Source organism: Lissotriton vulgaris, chromosome 12 (assembly GCF_964263255.1).
Source record: "Lissotriton vulgaris chromosome 12, aLisVul1.2, whole genome shotgun sequence".
NCBI lineage: Eukaryota > Metazoa > Chordata > Amphibia > Caudata > Salamandridae > Lissotriton > Lissotriton vulgaris.
Window position 1 is genome coordinate 157,005,505 of NC_141700.1, and position 25,215 is coordinate 157,030,719.

General features: G+C 44.6%; 1 protein-coding gene across 1 annotated transcript in view; it reads left to right on the forward strand.

The window, feature by feature from the left end:
• The window catches only part of PMF1 (polyamine modulated factor 1), a 75,520-nt gene that overhangs the window by 44,702 nt on the left and 5,603 nt on the right, over window positions 1-25,215 (forward strand). The window lies entirely within an intron of this gene.

The window sequence follows — 25,215 nt, forward strand, 5'->3', positions numbered from 1 at the left end:
ACGTTTGAATCTCACGAAGGGTAACTCCGCACTTACGCCGTCAGAGTCGATAAACCGGTGGTAGTAGTTCCACCAGTTTGCAGCGCTTTAACGGCAAAACTGAGCTTAAGCGCTTGTGTTTATTGTTGTTTTTCCACTGCACACAAACAGCCTTTTGTGGTAGACACTTCTAAATGCTCATGACCTTAATGCAGGCCCTTGTAATCCGCCCAGCAAAGCCCCGCCCAGGGATGCGAGAAACGTACGGCCTTGGGCCCCCCTGTAGATGCCCCCCATCAATCCCAGGGTCCTCTTCCTGTGCTATGGTCTGTAATTAAAGCCCATGGCGTTGAGCTCCACTCTCAAAGGCCCGGTGCAGGGGTTCTGTTATTGTTATCCTTTCCCAGTCCCTCCACCCCCAGGACTCTGACACCCCGCGCTCAGGGGCCATTTCCTCGAGCCCTTCATATGCAGATGTTCGCACCTCGAGTGGCTGCGGGTGGGGTCCTTCCAGGCCGGACCTTTTCCATGGCCAAGGCCCCCTGCCAGGGAGCTAGCATTGACCGGCGGTTCAGCTGGGAGGTGGAGGAGGGGGCCGGGGTTTTATTAGACGTCCCCGTGCTGGTCTTACCCCTTCTCCTCTCTTCCTTCTTTAGAAGGGGTAAGTGAATCCCCTCCCCCTTTCACTAAATATTTTGAGTTCCGGGTGCGCTGTGAGGAGGAGAACTGCTCAAACAGCTACATCAATCACTCCCGCGGGCACCTGTGCACAGTGCGCTTAGGTACACCTGTCATAAACTGTACAGCGCTTAGAAGCAAACCAGGACAACAGCGGTCCGCACAGCTCAGTTCTGAATAAAGCCTGCAACTTTGCAGAAATAGCGACCTGAGTCACCGTGTGGGACGGCTCAGTCCATAGTGTAATTTGTCATCCGTGCCACTGTGCACCACTTAGGAGACAAGATGGTCGGCGAAGATGAGTGTGGACAACGAAGAAACCCGCAGCTCTGCAGGACAGCGCCCAGGACCGTTGTGTGCACAGGCTCTGTTCAACATGTACCCGAGTATTCGGCTGCAGTACAGTGCTTAGAAGCAGAGCAGAGCCTGCGACTATGAGGCGCTTCTGCAAGCCATATACAGTATTACAGTTTCCAAGACACGTAATTGCTTCTCTTTTAAATAATCCCCTTTTTAGGTTTCGCTGGGGGGCGGAGCCGTTAGGCTCCTCCTCCAGAGAAATCTATTGAGTACAGTAAGGCACTATGGAACCTAGCCATTGGACGAGGGGCCTGTCCATCAATGCCGGACCAGACACGGGGGCGTTCCCGAGATTCTTTGGCTTTTGCCGACGTCACGCGACGCCGGGAACGCCCCCGAGTCTGGTCCGGCCGGGCCGTGCTTGCTGCTGTCCTGCCTTGTGTCCCTCCTCCCGCCGTCCCCACGTTTCCCGCCTCCCTTCCCGCCGTCCGTTCCTCTCGTGTCCTTTCCCGCCCCCCTCCCGCCCCCTGTGTCCTCTCCCGCCCCCTCCCGCCGTCCGTTCCTCTCGTGTCCTGTCCCGCCCCCCTCCCGCCCCCTGTGTCCTCTCCCGCCCCCTCCCGCCGTCCGTTCCTCTCCCGCCCCCCCCTGTCCTCGTAGGTGCTTGTGGTTTAGGGACGGCGTGACGGTGTCCGGGCTCCGAGCCTTGGTCTCGCGCCCCTCATGTTACTAAGGCAGGCTAGACAGGAGGGGTTGGCTCGAGCTCTGCTATGGGCGGGGTGTTAGAAAGAAAGAGGGCGTGGTTAGCTCCAGAGGGTTGGGTGAAGGATCTGGCCCGGCGCGAGGCGCTCACAGTTAAGAGTCCCATCGAACGAACGTCCGGAGTGGTTCCACGAGGCAGTGGGAGGCGATTTGCACGGTGTGCGCGTGGTAGCCTGCTGTCCTGCCTTGTGGAGCCCGTGCTGCACATAGCGGCTATTCCGGAGCTGGAGCTGCCCGAGGAAGGTGAGCGCTCCGGGGGTGGCTGGCAGGACGGGCTGGGGCTGCAGAATTATTGAAAGAGTTCCCGACCCCCCTCCTGCTGTCCGTTCACGCCCCCCCCCCCCACCCCCCCCCCCAACCCTGGGAAAAATTGACGTTTTTGAGTTGGGTAGCAATAAACACCTGCTATGTCTCACGTGAGCTATGTTACATGCACATTTGTATCAGCAGAGGGACGTTATTACATAACACCGCGATGGCTCGCTGCATAGCTACAGTGCCAGTGGCACTAATGGAAAAAATAAAATCCTTACTCTTGGTTGGGTAAAGGACAGAGACAATTGAGGTACGGTGGGCCACTCCGTGCACTGTAGATGGTGCTGAACTAAACATACATATGCCACAGTATTTAGAGTCACACTTTTTGCGGAGTATCGTACCTGGGTTAATATTTATGCCTTTACCTTTCTAATATCTGTGAAATGTCAATTTGATGTAAGATCAGCTTGTCAGAAAATCACCCCAGCACTTGGTTGTACAGGGGCAGTTCTAGCCCATCTTTGGCACGGTGCAAATCTATTATTATTCACCCAGCGTGAGCACAAGGACAGGCCTATCAACTTGCGGTGTTTACTTGTCGGCGTGATTAATCCATTTACAAGTCGAATAGGCGCCTGGTACCGTCTACGGCGAATTTCGATCGACTTGGATTATCGGCTGGTAATTTGGAGTGTTCAGTGTTCATGTTTGAGTGGCCCTTTAACGTTCTCGGCCGGTGGGGCTGGGACTGGTGAGAGGGCTGCGCCGAGCAAGGGTTGTCCAGAGGAAGACCAGCGGCTGCACGCACAAGTGCGAAAATCTGCTGCAGTGGTAGGCATTCCCGGGCCCCTTTGAATCGTCACTTCATATGTGCGTGTGAAGAGGTTCTACTTGCAGCTGACGTCTGGCAGTCAGCAAACCTCTTGTGCTGCAAAAAAACAAACATCCTGAAAATGAACACGCTTCTGGGAGATATTAAAGCTCATTGTAAGGGAACCCTGGGAAAAATTGACGTTTTTGAGTTGGGTAGCAATAAACACCTGTTATGTCTCACGTGTGGAATTGTTAGTTTTACTCCCTGCACAATTTTCTGGAAAGTTTCCCCTTCACAGTTCATTGCACGTATTTCGTTTTTTTTTTCTCCTTCAATAAATGACCCACTTAAAAAAAAAAAACAATTGAAAGCTTTCGCTTTCAACACTTTTAGTTTTGACCCTCTCACTTTGCACCTTTTCGTCTTCGGTCCGTTCTTTATCAACTCATTCACTCACTGTATCAGTTGAGATATTTTGCAAAATAGTAGGCTCGTTGTTTTCGGAAATAGTTAATCAAGGAAGTTATGTAATGCAACTTTTATTTTTTCGGCTGTCTGCCTGCCTGCAGTGTCCGTGGTCCGTCTGTCTGTGTGTGTGCCTGCAGTGTCCGTCTGTCTGTGTGCGTGCAGTGTCAGCCTGTCTGTGTGTGTGTCTGCAGTGTCCGAGGTCCGTCTGTCTGTGTGCCTCCAGTGTCCGTCTATCTGTGTGCCTGCAGTCTCTGTCTATCTGTGTGCCTGCAGTGTCTAAGGTCCGTCTTTCTGTGTGCGTGCTGCAATGTCAGCCTGTCTGCTCGTTCCCCCAGCAAAAAAAAGTGAGCAACCACTGTCAAGACAACCACAGTGTCATGGAGCAGCCCCTCTCCTATCTGTTCCTTCCTTCAACAAATCTCGCACAGGGTGAAACGCCGAAGATGCGCCACTCCGTGCCAGCAGGAATAAGAAACAACCCTTGTGTCTAGGTTTACAATGTCAACCGGCCAGGATACGGTGCCTGTCTGTGTGCCTGTAGTGTCTGTCTGTCTGTGTGCCTGTAGTGTCCGTCTGTCTGTGTGCCTGTAGTGTCCCGCTGTCTGTGCGCCTGCAGTGTCCATCTGTCCGATTGCAATGTCCGTCTATCTGTGTGCCTGCGGTGATCGGCTGTCTGCCTGCCTGCAGTGTCCGTGGTCCGTCTGTCTGTGTGTGTGTCTGCAGTGTCCGTCTTTCTGTGTGCGTGCTGCAATGTCAGCCTGTCTGTTCGTTCCCCCAGCAAAAAAAAGTGAGCAACCACTGTCAAGGCAACCACAGTGTCATGGAGCAGCCCCTCTCCTATCTGTTCCTTCCTTCAACAAATCTCGCACAGGGTGAAACGCCGAAGATGCGCCACTCCGTGCCAGCAGGAATAAGAGGACTTTGCAAACAGCAAAAAAAACTGGAGCACATTAAAACTTGGCTGTGCAGCCAAAGTAGTATATTATAACCAGCCACGTAAGAGGGCCGATCTGCGCTTGCGCAGAGTCCCCATCTCCAGACCTCACACGCGTCACCCAGCATCACAGGCACTGGTCATGCTCGAACCCACGCCATCTTAAACCTTTGCACCTAGGGTCTCCGTGCAAACCAGAGCGCTCCACAGCCCGGGGATGAAGCGCTGTGTAAATGTCACAGTGCAGTACATGGTATAGGCCAATTCTACTACAGTACCTGCTTCAGTGCACACTTGCACTGAGAGCAACTGCTGTGCTGTGAGAGCTGTGTGGGCGGATGGCTGTGAGAGCTGTGTGGGCTGTGAGAGCTGTGTGGGCTGTGAGAGCTGTGTGGGCTGGGAGGGCTGTGTGGGCTGGGAGAGCTGTGTGGGCGGATGGCTGTGTGGGCTGTGAGAGCTGTGTGGGCTGTGAGGGCTGTGAGGCCTGTGAGAGCTGTGAGGCCTGTGAGAGCTGTGAGAGCTGTGTGGGCTGTGAGAGCTGTGTGGGCTGTGAGAGCTGTGTGGGCTGTGCGGGCTGTGAGAGCTGTGTGGGCTGTGTGGGCTGAGAGAGCTGTGTGGGCTGTGTGGGCGGAGAGCTGTGTGGGCTGTGAGAGCTGTTGGCAATGTAAATAACAATGCCATTTATTTATAAGTAAAAAAAAAAAAGAAATGTCATGAGCAATGCCAATAACTCGAACTTTTCCAAAGGCGAAACCATTGCATTGTAAATGCTTGTTTGCTCTTTGTTCTTACATTTATGTGTATTTTATCTCTGTTTTGTCTGCCAGAGTAAGACTTTTCTTAACTCTTCCCCTCCACTATTGTGCTTGCTCAGTTTGACAAAATGCCATTCTAATTATGAAAATATGTCCTGAAAGGTCAAAACGGTTTGTGTGGTTTGCCTTTGAAACTCTCACTCCCTTAAGGGTTATGTTATTTGTTAGGAGATGCCATCCAGGAGGCTGAATAGTAGAAAAGGAACTAGCCTGATGCTAAGCTAAATCTTCACATAAAATACTGTGAAGAAAACTTGTGGGTCCTCTCGTCAAAGAATGCAGTTGTCAAGCCATAATCGAACCATATATACTTTTTACAGGAAAGACCAACAGAGAAAGATTTTGGGGAAAGACCACAAATAACAGTAGAAAGGGCAGAAAAAGCAGGGCAAGAAGCAGAACACTCGGGAGCTCCACAATGTGAGCTCGGGGGTCGATTACAGTATGGACATAAAGCCATTGATCGCGACTGATGAGAGGCATTTTCTTTGAAGGATTCCACAGATCTGTATAGATGTGACTGATTGAAAAGACCCATGTTCAACTATATCCTGTAAATCTGATTTATGATCTTCATTTTAAGCTGGTGATGGCCAACCTTTTGGGACGAACAGTAAAGTCTGTAGCATAGGTAGTGCCTCATTGTGCCACCCAGTACCTCTCTGCCAATATTTACACGTGCCTCTCACTCAGTAAGCCTTAGTGCCTACATGGTCCTGTAAATACTTGGCCTATGACTCTACGTTGGTGCCACCGTGTTACTGCTACCTATTCTCCTTTGCCAGTGTTTCCCTCCCATATTCCACCTGCCACCTCTTCTTTCCTGAGAATTGTTCCAGTATGTCACTACCTACTTTATCACTCTCTTCTTCCCCCTGGTCAGCCAACCAAAAAGGTTTTTGTGTGCAGTCTTTTTTTCCTCCCTTACCAGTACTATCTGTACTTCTGTGCATCCTTGAATCCTCTACACCCTGGTTTGTGCCCACCAGCGTTCATATGCCTTCTTTATCCTCTATGTTCTACGTGAATGGATTCTTCAGAATTGTTTAAACATGAGTCACTTGTTTCCTGCAGAATGAGCTGCAGTAATTGTCTCATTTAGTCCTTTCTTGACAGTGAAGCTTGTAGTGTTCCTTACCATTCTCTGGTGTACATGGAACTGGGGAGGAGGGATGTTTGAAGCCAGTCTTGCTTTAGCACTGCTTAAGTAGTGCCAAAGCAAGACAGTTTTTTTCAATTATTTTCAATATTATTTTATGCAGCAGTAGTTCTGGTCCCCTCACCGTAACCGAGAAAGAGGATTGGTAACTGAAGCATCAACGGGGCATTTGGGGATTTCATTCATAAAAAGGGCTTCTGCCAGATATTTGGTCACTTAGGCACAGAAAAAAATCTGAGGAAAAATGCAGTTGAAACTGCACTGCGTGGCTGATACTCCCTCACTTGATTAATGTTACTAGTAATATACATTCCGGATTTCTTTGCCTCTACCAGCTGCAGCCGGAGGCTTTCATTTGGCAGAAGGATACATATTTGTCTGACATTGTAGCAATTATGTTTTGTAAAGTTACACCCAAGAATAATAACCAGTATCTGATCATGCATCTTTTGAACTGCAAAAGATTATTTTCATAGTTATAGGTGCTGTTTAATTATGGGTACTTTCTCTTGCTAATCCAAATTCTAGAACAGGCCACCTGTTGTAATTGTGTGCATGGAATGGCAAGAATATCTTAGTACAGCTGTCCTTCCTATTTCTTTCAATTCCCACCGTGGATAGCGGAGTGCAATCTTTAAGAATTCTCTGCAGTAAGACCTTTACTTTTCATATGGATAGAACAGCGGACCTTCTCTCCAACTCACTGTGGAAGTTTTTCACTGCATTGATGATGTCCCTTTCATGCAGAGTTTCAGGTGAACAGTTCTGGACATAAAGTCCTACAAAGATATTTCCATGTTTACCATTAGTGGTTCAGTCTAATGCAAGAAGTTGCTTTGACCCGCTAACAACACAGAAGTTGTGTTGGTTCGAGTTATCCCAAAAGATGTAAGTTTTCCTTAACTGAAAATTGTCCTGATTTGGCACAAGAGATGGAATCTGATTACATTCCATATCTGAGAATGCCACAAACTGATAATAAATGTGATTCTGCTGGAACTAGTCAGTGTTCCAGTTCCAGTGTTTCCAGGGGTGGCTCTTCCATTTGAGCAGAGGAGCGTCTCACTACAAGCCGGAGATCTGAAAAATAATATGGTAATAGTTTATTTATTACCATTTAATTTTTCAGCAACACATCCCGAACTGAGTGTCAGGACAGGACGGGGCCATTGCTGCTGAGTGGCATGTGTATATCTTTTTGGCCTGACGTCTTGTGACCAGTGGTGGCCAGCATGACTCACGGTAGGGGTGCAAGGGAGCATCGGTTGCTAAGCGCAAAATTATATATATATATATATATATATACATTTACACTCACCTTGCTGCCAGATCCTACGTCTCTGCTCCTACTCTCCTCGTGGCCGTGGGACTCGAGGAACAGGAAGCCAGGAAAAACAGCCAGGCTCACCTGACCAATCACAACGATGCAATGCAGGGTTGTGATTGGTATTGAGTGTCCTGGTTCGACGCTCAACTAGGGAATAGGGGCTGGGCATGTTTCCATGCAGGCTTTAATGCAGCCTGCTTGAAGAACAGGGAAAGTGAACATGACTGTTTTGGATGCCCGAGAGGGCTGACCAAAACAGTCATTGCGCACTTAAGATTGGGCAAACCACTCCTCCCCTGCCCTGCTCTGAGAGTAAAGCAGTCCTACCTGCCCGCAAAGTAAACCTAAAATGATAATAACTCAAACTATTTTCATTTTATATTTCCTTTACTTTGCACTGCTCAAAAGCAGTGGGGCGACGCTCCTCCCCCATAGCGGGGTAGCCGCCACTGCTTGTGACAGCCAGCCAGATATGCACATATTAAACCTCTGTAACCCAGCTACTTTAGACAGCTGGGTTGGCGAAAGTGCAAGCCTCCAGTGCTCTTGAAAGCGCTGAGTGAGGCAGCTCCCGCCAATCCTGGCACTTCTCTCATGTTGGCTAACCGCATGAGAGCAGCTCCAGGATTGTTTAGGGGAGCTGGCTTGGTCTCGTGTTGGAGAGTCCCTCAAGAAGAGAAGACCGGAGTGAGGACGGCATTGCGTACCCACCACCTCACCACCCACAGTGTTTCCAGTCCTCTTCGAGATTCCCCCTGATTAGGTAACACTTTTTTTTTTTTCTCAATTATTCCAGACACCATTATCCATTAAAAAGTGTCTGGCATACCACTCTTTTTGCTTTAGTCCGGTTTGGTTCAGAATATCTGTTAAATACATCCACTCCTGACGAACACCCATGTCCTTTATGAAAAGACTGTTCACGATAAAGAAGTTTGATTTTTTTTTTCTTACTAGGGAAAACACTAAAGCAGTCACTGATGGATCATAGGACCATCCCTTTCAGGCAGTCTGTTTGCTTCTAAATCTGCTTTTTGCACTTTTCTTTGCACTAAATTAGAAAGTGTTAGCTTTGGCTCCACCCCAGAGCAATAAGGCTCCTGGGTTTCTTTTACTTTCACAATACTTCAGAAAGAAAAGGTCATTTGACTCAAATGGGGTGGGGTCCTTTCTTCTTCGATTCAAACCTGCATCAGAAAGCTGGAACAATGGAAGGTTTTCAAACTTAATGCTGTTGCTGTAAAATATTGTGGAGCCCTCAATAACCAAAAGTCCCTCTATTCATAAGCTTTACCACCTTGCACTTCCTTGTATATTACTGTGTGTTTGTGTATGTGTGTATATATGTATGTATAACTGTCTCATTCAGTGAGTATCATCTCTTTCAAAGCAAACAAAACGAAAGTTGGTCAATGGAAAACCAAAGCGGTAGACTGCACATTCAATACAAGATTGATACTATACCGTTGTATTTAATACCTGAATACTTTGAGAGTAAATTGTATTAAATTCATAACTAAAGAACTGCAGTGTGCACCTGCTGAGCTAGTAATACAAAGAAAGTGGCTGGATTAATCTCGCGCAAAACCAATTAAATAGAGTAGGTTCCACAATAGATTGCTCAAAGGAACAACGGGAAATCGGCCACTTACGTCCCCAAAGTACTCCTTTGTAAAGAAACAAGTGGTATAAAGTAAAGCAAAAACTGTCCCCGAGCACAATGAAGCAAATAACAGTTCTTAAGAGAAAAAGAAAGTTCAGATTCCTTTCATTTGGTATATTCGTTAAATAAGTTCCTTTTCTTTTCTTTTTTCTTCTTAAATGTCAAGTTTCCGTTATATAGACAATTTTCACACAATGTTAATTAGGGTCATACAAATGTAGCCAGAAAAACAGAGCCGACACGTGTTTCGTCACGGGAAACAATCACCCATTGACTTCTTCAGGGCTACAACAAATCAACAAAATCCATAATGTATACAAGTACATTAACATAGCTACCTGTTTACCCTTCACCGTCACCAGTGTCAGATAAAAGAAACGTGAGATACAACACAAATGTTTCTAAAAAGACAGGTTGCAGATACACCAATAGTTCCACGTTGTGGTCTTAAGTAGTATATACTGAATAGAAATAGTGATTCATCAAGATACGCAAGATCCAATTGTGAAACAAAAGAGGGAGATAAAGCATAAGTAGTGTATAATAGTAAAAGAGAAAAAGATGTCAGTAGCACCATAGTCACAAGAATAAGTCCTATATCCCCAGAACCAATCGAAGGGTCTATATTAGGTGACCATGACTCACCATGAAATAGCTCCTCATGAAGTAAAACTCCACATTTCAGGAAAGGCCTGTACTGAATCGGACTAAGTAGGATCTAGGAAGAGCACAAAATATAATCATCATGCAATCCAGAATTAGCTATCAAGAGTACTAAAAAGCAACTCTTAGTACCTAAGCGGTATCATCATCTTTCCATGTGATTGTCAATACGTCCATCATTATTTAAGTCGATATCTGATGGGAAAATATATTTATCATCACTTGTCTCATAGTCACCAAAATCAGGCTTTGTTTAACTCAAAAGATAGTTGCACTAGTATAACCATACATCAATAAAGTTTACTGAACTAACAGGGACTGTATATTAACCCTCCAGTACTGAGATTCACGGAGAGCATGAACAAATAACCAGCATCGTCATAGAATGAATTACCTTCAAGATCGTCGCAATCCAGTTAAGAGGAAGTATATACATTTCTGTAAAAAGATAATAAAAAGAGTTGTATACAAGCCATATTATCTGTAATATGTCCTCACATCATAGACATACCATATAAAATAGGAGTGATCGCTATCCTAGCGCCTACTCTATGGTGCTCTTCCTATGGTTGTACATTGTGGAATATTAATAATATGAGCGGAAACCCTTACCGCTCATTCATCAAATCATAATGGTTTATATTCAGTTAAAATTGATCCATGCCAATAAACAACTCGAGGATCGTAAAAGGGACACCGAACTAAGAGTCTAAATTCGCTCAAAAGTAGGTTAGACATTCCGTCTGCGTCTCAGTTATTGCTGGGCCTTTCTACACGTTTCAATAAATATATATATGAAACTATATGACTAGCCTGACAGCGAGTATCGATACTCCGATAGATTACATTCTCGGTTAAGTTAGCTAAACATATAAATCGACAATGCATATTTGTCCACATAAAACAATAATGCAAGCGGTATCGGGGGTTCAGAATGGGTAATCGGACCCGGTAGGAAACTTAGAGTAAGGGGTTCCCATACTCACTCTACCTCAACCCACTCTTCTTTCCCCAATGGCCGTCTTACCTCGGAGAGTGCACCCGTCGTCAAAAGTCAAACCTCATAGTAAGAAGGAAGCCGAAGCTACTTCAGAGCTGCATTTAAATATCCAGCGCCAGTCGCGGAGTACCACAATGGAAATTACAGAAGGACTATCGTATAAGTGTCCAAGCTATTTGAGCGCCATCTTGGAATGGTAAAATAAGTTGCAGTTCGACAAATATCTAAATAGAATTGCAACTAAATCTGTATTGTCCTATTAAAACACCCCATATTAAAAAAGCTTTCTACAAATGTTCGGCATGAAATCTCCTAATTGCATATAACTAAATTGAAAATGTAACCAACATCAGGCTAGCTATCAAATAGCGTAAGAAAATTATTTAAATATAGCCCAACGAAAAACGATAAATCGTCAAAAAGAATGAGAGTGAAAGAGAAAATTGAAACAGAAATTATATAAAGATACACCGATTAATAAGGGAGTGCAATGAAGAGGGAAAAGAGACTTAAAATTAAAGAGATCAGCAAAATACGGTATCATCCAATGTGAAAGTTTCAATGCATGATGGGCTGTCATTTGAATATAGATTCAGTCCCGCCTTATTAAAAGCAGACTAGATAATACATCACAATAATCAAACATCCTTTCATATTATAACAATCCACATGTCAAAAGGATATCCTTGCAATTGAAGCCTCAATTCACTACTTAATGTAGACAAGATGTTATCATCAATATTCAAACAAATGTGTTTTGCGATTGTAGGTGCATATTATAAACACATTTGATCCAATGCGCATGTGTTTTAGAAGAACATTTATCACATGAAAAACGTACACGGTGAAGGATGAACAGGTAGCTATGTTAATGTACATTATGGATTTTGTTGTTTTGTTGGACTTCTGAAGAAGTCAATGGGTGATTGTTTCCCGTGACAAAACAAACGTCAGCTCTGTTTTTCTAGCTACATTTGTATGACCCTAATGAACATTGTGTGAAGATTGACTATATAACGGAAACTTGATATTTAAGAAGAAAAAAGAAAATAAAAGGAACTGATTTAACGAATGTACCAAATGAAAGGAATCGGAACTTACTTTTTCTCTTAAGAACTGTTATTTGCTTCATTGTGCTCGGGGACAGTTTTTGCTTCACCTGCTGAGCTAGTATGTTAGATCTTGGGAAGGTTTTTTTTTTAACCAAAGCTGAATATGCAAGTGTCTTATTACTGTATCTGACTAAACAAAAAGTGGAAAACAAGCCCTAGAATGAAGTGGATTTAAACGGCTTGAAAATAATGTACATTTAAGTTGCGCTCGATTAAGGTGTGTGTGATCTACTCCACCTAGTAAATTCTAATAACCATAAGAAGCAGTTGTCTAGAAAGAAAGACTTCGACAGGTAATTTTGAATGGTCCAGTAATAAAATCAGCTTTTTTGTATTAAATATTCCTCATTTTGAACTACTCATGCGAGCTAGATGAAAAGAACAATATTGCCTTGAATAGATGTGTTCTAATAGTAGAAAATGCAACAATTCCATTCCTCTATTGAGAAGTATTTGTTGTTGGCGTTCATGTTTTTTTTTGTGTCCTTTTCGGAAGGGTTTACGGTGGGGTAGTTATCATCCATGTCTTATTGTGCAAAAATGTTTTCCTCATGTCCAATACTTTGAATTTTAATTTGCTGATGTTCCATCTTTTTTCCTTGACGTGTGCTGCCACAGCTGATTTAATGTTCCATGTACTTTGATGTTGTGCTCCATTTTATCAATAAATGCAAGATTGCTTGGACGTGTAAATGGAATTGAAGGTACTATATCTCACTCTCTCACTCTTTCTGAGCCAGGTATGATACTATTAGAATGCCCACAATTCTGACAGAGGTGCATGTTGTTTTTTTACTGCTTGCAGTGTTGTATTATGAGAATTTTCTATATATACTTTTGAAGTCTAATTAAACTTGCAAAATACTCCTATATTTTAGAATATAATTTTTTATATTTTTGTTTGGAGCAGTGTATTTTAATAGGATTACTGATCTTTGAAGTGTACCTTTTACTTTTATGCTATGCACATATCTTAGTGGCTACTCTAGCCTTAGTTGTTTTTAATATATATTTGGGGCTCTGCTCATTGAATTTTGCTCTTTCCTTAATGAGTATCATTGTTTATCAGATACTAGAAACGTTGTTGTCAAAGTATTGACCGAGCCATAGGCCATTCCCCTGCTGCTAAAGAGGCAAAGAAGTTCAGGACATGAACAGTGTCTAGCCCCACGGGATCCAGCTTCTGTTGCTGACACCATCTCACCTATTGAGACCAGACTGATCGATACTGCTTGATGGTGCCATCCACCCAAACTCGAGAGGAGATCTGCAGCATCTCTTGATAGGCCAGGTACTTGCTATCTTGACCTGTAATCCTCCATGCCATCAGCTGGAGGTTACCGCTTGTCACCAGGTGATGAAGGTTCCCTGACAGATCACTTAGAAGATGAGGATACTGGTGTAGATGGGTTGGAGAAGGCCAAGAAAGTTCCATCTGAACTGGAAACCACGCTTACTACTTTCACATCGGGGGGATCAATACCACGTCCACCTGAGGCATCAGTCGCATGATCATGGCGAAAGGGGGGAAAGACCTATCCCAGCTGCAGTGACCAATCCTGCAGGAACGCATCGGTCCCCACTGCTCCTGGGTCCAGTCTCCAGATGAAGTACAGGGAAAGCTGATAATTTAGTTGGGACGCAAACGAGTTGATGTGAAAATCCCCCAGAGGGAGGAAAGAACCTGAACAATCACCGGAAGTAGCCTCCACAGGTCTGAATCCCAAAAGTGGCAAGAGTGCTAGTCTGCCACTTGGTTGGCCGGCCCCGGGAGGTGTTCCTCTGTCACAGAAACATGGTGCTCGAGGCAGTACTCCCTAAAATTCTTGGCCAGATCTGAGAGGGCCTTGGACCGTGTACCGCTCAAATGATTGGTATAACGAGCCGCCGCCACATTGTCCATCTTCAGCATGATGCACGGTTGCACTGGGTCCCTGCTCCAACATTTGACAGCAAAGGAGCCCACAATCCATTCCATGGTTCTGTCGGGTGGTTGAACAAATTACTTTAAGTTAAGGCTATATTAGCTCATGAATTATGCAAAAGAATGATGGTTAATTATATTCAAATACACCTCTCTGAGAACAGATTTAGTTCAAGATTTTTATGTAAGAAAAAGTCACCATTATAATACACTGGAATTTCTTCATTCCCTATTAAACTCAATACCTGTTAAAAACATGTGAATAGTGACTGATGGTGAACAAAGTGAATAGTGAAACAGATTCAGTGACAATTATTTACAAATGTATACAATATTGTACACAGGTAGTTGGGGGGTGAGGGGGGAAGCTGTAGTTTAGGAGGTCAGAGTTCTGAGTGAATACTCCAAGGACACAGATGATTATTGCGCCTGTTCCCGGAGGTTTCTTGACCAATGAAAAAGCGTCGACGTTTCGACCCTAGAGTGCCCCAGTTGGTGGTCACAGCGGGTCTTTATCAAGACTGGGGAGGGGGAAGGACCTAAAATAAAATGAGAGGGGTTTTAGGAGAGGTGTCGTTCAGGTGTCTGATATAGATCAAAAGAAGTGAGTCCATAATACTCACAAGGGGATCTGGAGTCACAGGAGGTAGTTATCACAGCCTGGACGGAAGCCCGAAGGTCTATCTGGTGGAAGGTAACTGATATTAGTACCCTGCCGGTAGAATAGTGTCAATATAATACAGGTGTCTGATATAGATCAAAAGAAGTGAGTCCATAATACTCACATGGGGATCTGGAGTCACAGGAGGTAGTTATCACAGCCTGGATGGAAGCCCGAAGGTCTATCTGGTGGAAGGTAACTGATATTAGTACCCTGCCGGTAGAATAGTGTCAATATAATACATGCACAGTTTGAAAACGCTGTTGATGCCAGACAGCGGGTGGGGCTAATTCCCACTACACAAGCCGCTATAGAGGTGCCCGGTGAGGGTAAGGGTTGCTTCAGGATAATCGGGCGTGACAAGTACATGCCACGTGTGCTTGAAACATTTATTGAGTAGCGTGCAGTCATTAATTAAAGGCTAAAACCTCATGGATGTAGACGAGTAGCTGATGAAAGGCGGCCGTGCATAGTTGACACGAGCAGACAAAAGCATGTAGGAGTGATTTGTGCTCTCCCAGGGGACGCTTATATGCTAATTGGTATATCCGTCTATGCACCGCTTGTGAAACTCGGCTAAAAAGATAAATCATGCCTTAGTGCACAATCGTGAATTAGGAGGTAAATCCATGTGAGGGTGATTTGCGCTCACCCAGGGACCGCTTATGTGTTAATAGAGAAAGCCGTCTGTGCACCGCTTGTAAAACACTGCTTAAACAGGTAGAAAAACATGCCATGGTGCACAATCATTAGTTAAGAGGCTTAAGGCACGAGGCCAACAGCGAGTGGTGAAAGAATTATTAGGGACGTTTTGAGCTGGGAGAGGCGGCAGCCTAAGTGTGCTTACCTCTGGATCGGAATGGAAACGCTGTCTCCGAGCGCAGTCTGTCAATGAAAGCAGCAGCTCGAACAGCGCTGCCAGGGGCCGCGAGGACGTTAAGCACGTCGGTGGTCATGGCAACGTACACGCGGTGGAGGGAGGCGCGTAGCTAAGCCGCTATTGGCTGAGAGGGCCAAGCCTCTGAGTTGCGGAAAGAGAGCACGGCTCGCCCCGTAGGAGTAATTAATAAACGTACAGTCTAAGAGGGAATGGCATATGGACTTTGGGCAAGTTACAAATAAGAAATAAAAACATTACTCAAGTAAACATAATTCTACAATTCCACACCAATAAAACTGTTTAAGCGGTTTGATTAATAGCAAAATTAGTACCTATTATACTGCGCCCATAAACATGCTGGCAGAATGGTTAAATGACTGCGGGCAATTACACTGTTAAAAGGAAGTAACTAATAATATTCATTGTGCTGCACTCCTATAATAGCAGAGTGACTAGATCATTCTAAACAATTGTACATGTGTCTTCATTAAACATGATTCATAGTGAAGAACATGTGCGTTCTGTAGAGTCAAAATTACAGATGTTGGGAGATCACAGAAGGCCCATTTGTTTAGAGATCTCCTCCTGTTCATTAAGTCCCTGGCTTACAGAGTTCAAAATGTGGATCTATTTACACTCTTTTCTATTGAGCGCAGCGGCAATGGACCCACCTCGTGGGTTCATGTTGATTCTTTCAAGTATGCGCCAGCGTAGGCTTTCTGGAGCATGATCACAGCTAACAAAATGATCTACCATGGGTGCACCTTGGACCTTGCATCTGATTCTACTCATATGCTGTAGTATATGTGCTTTTACCCTTTGCGTTGTTTGTCCCACATAAGGTTTTTCGCATGGACATAGAACAATGTATATAGCGTTTGAGGTGTTACAGTTAGTTAGTGAGGGCAATGTATATGATTTATTTCCGTAGGAAAAAGATGGTCCATCAATACATAGAGGACATGCCTTGCACGTGTGCATTTGTAGTGTCCTGTCACGGGAGGTAGGCCCAGATGATCCCTGAGGGTGACCGGTCTTGGAGGCTCCAAAAATGCTTTAACTACGCTGTCTTTTATATTTCGCCCTCTTTTGAAGGCAAACAAAGGACTTTCGTTAGTGTTAAGCTCTGTAGCAACCAGGTTCCAATATTTCATTATTGGTTTTTTTCATGACGTTACTCCTCGAGTGGAAGGTAGTGACGCAGACCAGATTAGGGGATGTTTCTTTCTTCTCTTTTGGGGCAAGTAGTTCCTCCCTCGGGCAATAACCAGGCTCTTTTTTTGGCACGCTTCAGTAGCCCCAGTGGGTAACCTCGTTCCCGTAGGCGATTGGTGAGTGTTTAGCATTCCTTGAAGAAATCCGCTTTTTTAGTGCAATTGCGTCTCATTCGTAAATATTGCCCAAAAGGCAGGTTATCTCGAAGGTTGCGGGGATGGTGAAAGTTATATTGCAACAAGGTATTTCTTTCTGTTGGCTTTCTGTAAAGATCACAGATAATTAGTCCGTCTTCAGCCTTGAAGAGAAGATCAAGAAAGGCAATGCTCTGTTTATCATAATTTATGGTGAACTGGATATCATTACATCTTGAATTCAACCAGGCGAAGAAGTCCTTTAAATCATTCTCTGTGCTTATCCAAATCATAATCACGTCATCATATCTTTTCCATATTGAGATTGCATTGACGTATGGATTTTCCTCTGTGTAAAGATGTAGTTCCTCATACTGGTCCATGTATAGATTCGCTAGGCTTGGGGCATAGGTCGCGCCCATAGCCGCTCCTTTACATTGTAGGTAGTATTGTTGTTGAAATACAAAATAGTTACGTTTCATCGCTATTTCTAGGAGATTGGTGAGGAAGTCAGTTGGTATCCAGTGCGGTGCCGGTCGTTTATCCAATACACCGTGTATAATGTTGATTGCCTCATCTTGGGGTATAGAGGTGTATAGGGAAGTCACATCAAGTGTCACCATGAATTGGCTTGCTATATCGTAAGGTTGACCTTCCAACAGTTGGATGATATGCATCGAGTCCCTCACATAGGATTTGGTTTGCTATTATAGGAGTGCAGCACAATGAATATTATTAGTTACTTCCTTTTGACAGTGTAATTGCCCGCAGTCATTTAACCATTCTGCCAGCATGTTTATGGGCGCAGTATAATAGGTACTAATTTTGCTATTAATCAAACCGCTTAAACAGTTTTATTGGTGTGGAATTGTAGAATTATGTTTACTTGAGTAATGTTTTTATTTCTTATTTGTAACTTGCCCAAAGTCCATATGCCATTCACTCTTAGACCGTACGTTTATTAATTACTCCTACGGGGCGAGCCGTGCTCTCTTTCCGCAACTCAGAGGCTTGGCCCTCTCAGCCAATAGCGGCTTAGCTACGCGCCTCCCTCCACCGCGTGTACGTTGCCATGACCACCGACGTGCTTAACGTCCTCGCGGCCCCTGGCAGCGCTGTTCGAGCTGCTGCTTTCATTGACAGACGGCGCTCGGTGTACTCGGAGACAGCGTTTCCATTCCGATCCAGAGGTAAGCACACTTAGGCTGCCGCCTCTCCCAGCTCAAAACGTCCCTAATAATTCTTTCACCACTCGCTGTTGGCCTCGTGCCTTAACTGTATAAAGAAAGTTAGAAGGTACCCTGCCAGTTATTTATAGAGGTCCCAACTGGGGGATCCTACTGTGATAAAGTGAGGGGGTGATTAGCTCAGAGGCTGAGGCTGCACAGGACAAAACTACGTCATTCCAACCAAAATAGACAACATGTTGTGAAAAAATACATATTTTTTTATTATTTTCTTTCTTCTTAAATATATTCAAAAGACATACATATATAAATTTAAATAATCAGTGATATTTCATAAAATACATAAGCAAAATTCTTTTCAGGATTAGGGTCTGCCCACACTTCAATCAATCTACCACACTCATTCACACAGGGAGTTTCCTAGCTACAATAGGGACATTCGACTCTCATTCATTCATTCTTATAGTCCTGGCGCAGGCAACAATAGATATTAAATAAGTTGCCTAAAACGGGGGGTTAAACCAGGAGGGTGGTATTAATACGGGTCCTGATGTTTTCTTGGAACGGTTGCCGTATTCCTGGGACAACGTGCCGACGCGCGTTTCGGTGGAAGGCCAATGTGGCCACACCTTCGTCAGGGCCAAGGTAGTATGCTGGGCAGGGGTAAGGAGTAAAAAAATCTAGAAGTAAAAGAATCATGTCTTAGTGCTACAAATTTTTGATAAATGGATACAACAAGAGACATATGCTATCATTTCATTTGCTTAAATTTCCATCACTCTACCAAACAATTTTGAAAAGAGTTGATTCAATATATGCCAGGATGACATTTTCGACACTGTGCATAAACAGACCACCTGAAGACACTCCCCAAGTCAGAATTCCCTATTTCGTGGAATCCATAGAAGGCATACAGATAGCCTTAGCCAAATGAATAGTAGAGTTAATTTACAACAACATATAACGTCACACACATTTTTTAATCTCACATACTTAGTTTCATCCACCTAAGACCTCTAGTTTCACCAAGACAGTTTCTCATTTGTTTTTTTAAGAAATAACAGAAGGTTACTAATGGAAAAAGACAGAAATCATTTACGACAGAGGGATAGCCCACCGAAACGCGCGTCGGCACGTTGTCCCAGGAATACGGCAACCGTTCCAAGAAAACATCAGGACCCGTATTAATACCACCCTCCTGGTTTAACCCCCCGTTTTAGGCAACTTATTTAATATCTATTGTTGCCTGCGCCAGGACTATAAGAATGAATGAATGAGAGTCGAATGTCCCTATTGTAGCTAGGAAACTCCCTGTGTGAATGAGTGTGGTAGATTGATTGAAGTGTGGGCAGACCCTAATCCTGAAAAGAATTTTGCTTATGTATTTTATGAAATATCACTGATTATTTAAATTTATATATGTATGTCTTTTGAATATATTTAAGAAGAAAGAAAATAATAAAAAAATATGTATTTTTTCACAACATGTTGTCTATTTTGGTTGGAATGACGTAGTTTTGTCCTGTGCAGCCTCAGCCTCTGAGCTAATCACCCCCTCACTTTATCACAGTAGGATCCCCCAGTTGGGACCTCTATAAATAACTGGCAGGGTACCTTCTAACTTTCTTTATACAGTTGTCTTTCCCCCTTGGCCTGCCTATATCTTTAAGATACCCTACGGGGAGCCCCCTTCTATTGTTGTGGCCTCGTGCCTTAAGCCTCTTAACTAATGATTGTGCACCATGGCATGTTTTTCTACCTGTTTAAGCAGTGTTTTACAAGCGGTGCACAGACGGCTTTCTCTATTAACACATAAGCGGTCCCTGGGTGAGCGCAAATCACCCTCACATGGATTTACCTCCTAATTCACGATTGTGCACTAAGGCATGATTTATCTTTTTAGCCGAGTTTCACAAGCGGTGCTTAGACGGATATACCAATTAGCATATAAGCGTCCCCTGGGAGAGCACAAATCACTCCTACATGCTTTTGTCTGCTCGTGTCAACTATGCACGGCCGCCTTTCATCAGCTACTCGTCTACATCCATGAGGTTTTAGCCTTTAATTAATGACTGCACGCTACTCAATAAATGTTTCAAGCACACGTGGCATGTACTTGTCACGCCCGATTATCCTGAAGCAACCCTTACCCTCACCGGGCACCTCTATAGCGGCTTGTGTAGTGGGAATTAGCCCCACCCGCTGTCTGGCATCAACAGCGTTTTCAGACTGTACATGTATTATATTGACACTATTCTACCGGTAGGGTACTAATATCAGTTACCTTCCACCAGATAGACCTTCGGGCTTCCATCCAGGCTGTGATAACTACCTCCTGTGACTCAAGATCCCCTTGTGAGTATTATGGACTCACTTCTTTTGATCTATATCAGACACCTGTATTATATTGACACTATTCTACCGGCAGGGTACTAATATCCGTTACCTTCCACCAGATAGACCTTCGGGCTTCCGTCCAGACTGTGATAACTACCTCCTGTGACTCCAGATCCCCTTGTGAGTATTATGGACTCACTTCTTTTGATCTATATCAGACACCTGAACCACACCTCTCCTAAAACCCCTCTCATTTTATTTTAGGTCCTTCCCCCTCCCCAGTCTTGATAAAGACCCGCCGTGACCACCAACTGGGGCACTCTAGGGTCGAAACGTCAACGCTTTTTCATTGGTCAAGAAACCTCCGGGAACAGGCGCAATAATCATCTGTGTCCTTGGAGTATTCACTCAGAACTCTGACCTCCTAAACTACAGCTTCCCCCCTCAACCCCCAACTACCTGTGTACAATATTGTATAAATTTGTAAATAATTGTCACTGAATCTGTTTCACTATTCACTTTGTTCACCAACAGTCACTATTCACATGTTTTTAACAGTTATTGAGTTTAATAAGGAATGAAGAAATTCCAGTGTATTATAATGGTGACTTTTTCTTACATAAAAATCTTGAACTAAATCTGTTCTCAGAGAGGTGTATTTGAATGTAATTAACCATCATTCTTTTGCATAATTCATGAGCTAAGATAGCCTTAACTTAAAGTAATTTGTTCAACCACCCGACAGAACCATTTTTTGTTTAATCACACACACCCAGGTTCTGAGGGACACAGGGTTACCCCTTTTTGTTAAATCACCATCCATTCCAGGCAGTTGCTGTGCAGGGACTGGTCTGCAGCAGACCACACATCGCCAGTGGTGGTGAATTGTCCACAACGAGAACCCCAACCGGAACTGCTGGCGTCGGACTCTATTACCGAAGATGGCGTGGCCGTTCCGCACTTCCATGTGGGAGAGCCACCTCTGAAGCTCCTGCCTGGGTTTGTCTGACAGAGGAACATACTGGGAGATTGTGAGGCCACAGTGTAGATGATATGCTTTCATATCCTGTAGCGCTCGGGAATGGAGTTGCCCTGGAATAATTGCCTGAATTGAAGATGACAACAGGCCTACTACCATTGCTGTCTTGCGAAGAGAGGTTCTGTGTTTTGATAATGTTCTCCTCCCCTCATGCCAGATCTTGGACATTTTCCTGGAAGGAAGAATTTGTTGGCTGCCATCGAATTGATCACAAACGCCCGAAATGTGGTCAAGCGCAAAGGGACTAGGCTTTACTTCACCTGGTTGATTACAAAACCATGGGACTGCAATAGATGCACTGCCATTTGTAGGTTGCGTGTCAGAGCAGTTGGGCATTGGTCCATCAGCAGCATGTCATCCAGCTATACTATCATGCGTATACCGGATGCCTTCAGATGTTCTATCACTGGTTTCAGAACCTTGGTGTAGCACCAAGGGGCCGACGACCGGTCGATAGGTAAAGAGGTGAACTCAAAAGTTTGGCCCACCACTGGAATTGGAGGCAACACCGATGTGGTTGAAAATGGACACCGGAAGATAAGCATCTTTGAGGTCCAAACGGACCATCCAGCTATTTGGTCAAAGAAGATCGCGGAGGAGGTGTATGCCCTCCATCTTGACGTGGCGATAAACCCACCACTCTTTGAACTCCCTGAGAATGATCACCGGGCACTGACCAGTCTTGCTTCTGGAATAGAAACAGATTACATCTGAAGCTCCTGAATCTCTTGCTGAATCTCGCCATTGTCCCCGCTGAGAAGGTTGGCCTCTGCCAGAGGCGGAGTACGGGGAACTTGTAGCCGAGTGCCCCCTGCCACGGCCAGCCCTGGAGAAAACACTTGCGTTGAAAATGCGCTTAACAGTGGATTGGGCTTTGTTGAGTGAGGTGAATGTGGAGACCCAATTGCCTTGCTTCTTGACTAAAGGATCGCCAAAGAGTCCGCCTTGCGCACCTGACCCACCAGTAAGTTGGCCAATTCTTCCAGCTTGGGTTCGATCTTAATTAGCAAGGACCTGCGCCTCTCAGTCAAGATAGCACAATCCTGGCATAATTTCCATCCTGTAACTGAGCGCAAAGTTTTTAACATCATTGCTAAACTAAAACCGTCCTCCCATACTAAAGACCCCCTCCCTTCTAATCTTGTCCAAGACCTAGAGCACATCATTACCCCATCTTGGACCACAATCCTCAACACCTCCCTTGCCACGGGATGTGTCCCCATCTCCCTCCATCTTGAGCAAATCACTCCTATTATTAAAAACCCCAATGCCGATCCCAATGACCTAAATAATCTCCGCCCCATCTCTAACCTCCCCCTTCTTTCCAAAGCCCTCAAAAAATGTGTCCTTCTCCAAACACATCGAAAACTGCAACCTATTGGACCCCCAACAATCCGGCTGCAGTAAAGGTTGCAGCATCGAAACTGCCATGCTTAACATTGTTGACTACATCCTCCACTCCCTTGATAATGGAGAGACCTGCCTACTTATCCTCCTTGATCTCTCCTCAGCGTTTGATACAGTTAACCACTCTGCCCTACTTAATGTCCTCAGAGATCGCTTCGGCCTCAATGGTACTGCCCACAAATGGTTTGTCTCTTAACTCTTACAGCGAACACAGCAAATCAAAATTCACGACTGCTTATCAAACCCTACTCCGATCTCCCTAGGAGTCCCCCAGGGATCTATTCTCTCTCCCTCTGTTTTTAACCTCTTCATGGAACCCCTCGCTCTCATTCTTAATCAAGCTGGAATCCACTACCACCTCTATGCTGATGATACTCCACTCTACTATAAGATCTAAAACCTATGCGGACATCGTACAACTTAACAACACCCTCATTAAAATTCAATCCTGGTTCCAATTAATCCATCTCAAATCATTCTCTTCTCCCCTAAAAACAGCCCCCTCCCCATTCAAACCTGTATCTCCGACCTTAATGCCCTTAACTGTTCACTCTCCTTGTCCAACTCAGTTAAATCGCTTGGTATCTCCATCGACAATACCCTAACACTCAATGTACTCATCAAAAATTTGACCAAAGGAGCCCTCTTCACTCTCAGTCATCTGAAGAAAATTAAGCCCTTTATTCCAGCTGATGACTTTAAAGTACTAGTCCAATCACTGGTCCTTTCGTGAATCGATTATTGCAACGCCGTCCTCCCTGGTATCCCCAAGGTTCACCTAGCTCCACTCAAATCTGTGCTCAACCTTGCAGCCAGTCTCATTACTGACTGCAAACGCTTTGACCACATCTCCCCAGCCCTCAAAACCCTTAAATGGCTCCCCATCGAGGGAAGAACGGCCTACAAAACTGCATGCATTACACATAGTCCTCCATCGAAACTCACTGCCATAGCTCGCCAATAAAGTCTGCATAGCTGGCAGCACACGACCTATGAGAAGCATCAACGCTCTAGTCCTAGTCCCACCACTGCTAAATAAGAAATCCACACAATTCCGCTCCTTCTCCGGAAGACATGCAATGCAACCTTTCCTACATTACTTCAAAAAAAAAAACTCAAAATACACCTCCTCCGTTAATACTGGGGGCCTTGACCAGGAGCCTCTGTTCAGCCTCCCCCTTACACTTTTCTGGTCCAGGCCAACCCCCTACCTTCCTATTGTCTCCCTCCCCCCCTTCCCTCCCCCTACATCCCACTGGCTCTACGTTCTCTCTTCCTCACTGCTCTCATCTGCTCCCTCTGAGTCCTTCCCATCCCCCCTCTCCTAACAAATATCACCCTCTGCTATCTGCCTCCCACCCACTTCTACGCGTCTAACTTACTTCTACGTGCTACCCTCATGCCTATCCCCATCCTATTCCATTATACAAAACCTAATCTCCCATCTCCATGCTATACATGTTTATAGCTCTTGCTCTAGCTATCTGTTCATGCGATATGTGTAAATTTATACTGTTTTTCTTTTGTTTACTTGTTTGTATTCCAAGCTGTCAAATAATTGTTTTACACCGTTGCCATCTTCATACTCATGTAAAGCACTCTGATACCCCTGGCTTTAGCCAGTGCTATATAAAACCTTAAATAAATAAATTTCTGTTGAGAACCACCCCTGAATAAATAACTCTCCCTTAAATTAGCTAGACTTTAAGGTAAAATGAAGCCAGGCTCAGTTGGAGGACTGCAGAAAGATTTCAGTCACAGCAGCTGAAGTGCGACCAATGTAAGCATATTCCACAGACCATCCGAGATCACTGCAGACTATGTCAGAAAATACAGTGCTCCAAAAAAAGAAGAAAACTCAATCAAGCTGAGAAAACAGCCCAGTAGGCAGTGGCAAAACACTAGAAAGTAGTAGTATTGGCGGGAAGAAGTCCACGAGGGCAAAAACCTCAAATGTGAGGGGGCTGCAGAGAAATACAAGAAAGAGAAACGCGAAACACAAGAGTGGGCATTTGGAGGTAGGGCACCGGGGACGGAGTAGAGATCTGGAAAACACTTTCATGTGTAGAGCTTTATTGAAAAGAAAAAAGTAGTTCTCTAAAAGTGATTAGTAGTAGGTCTTAAGTCAGACCAACCTAGAGGCTTCACAGGAGGGACAAAGACCATATCTAACAAGATGGGCAAGGAAAGCCGTTGAATAAGAAGTAATGAAATGAATGAGAAAGCCAGCCAATAAAAAGCAATGGCCAGTCCTTAAGTCCACTTTAAGTTCTTGGTAAGCTCACAACAAGTCTTTTGCAACCAAACAGCTTGTGCTGTCTGGTAGGCTCGACCGAAAAACAATATTAGGACGTGAAACGCAGGACATTCATTTGTGAGGGGGCTGCAGAAATAAGGGAGCACACTTTATTTGCTCCTCCAGTGCAAGGAGCAGATGTTTCAATTTGTGAAAAGCCATCGGGGGGGGGGGCGGAAATGTGGCTTGTCTTTTTTTGGGGGGGG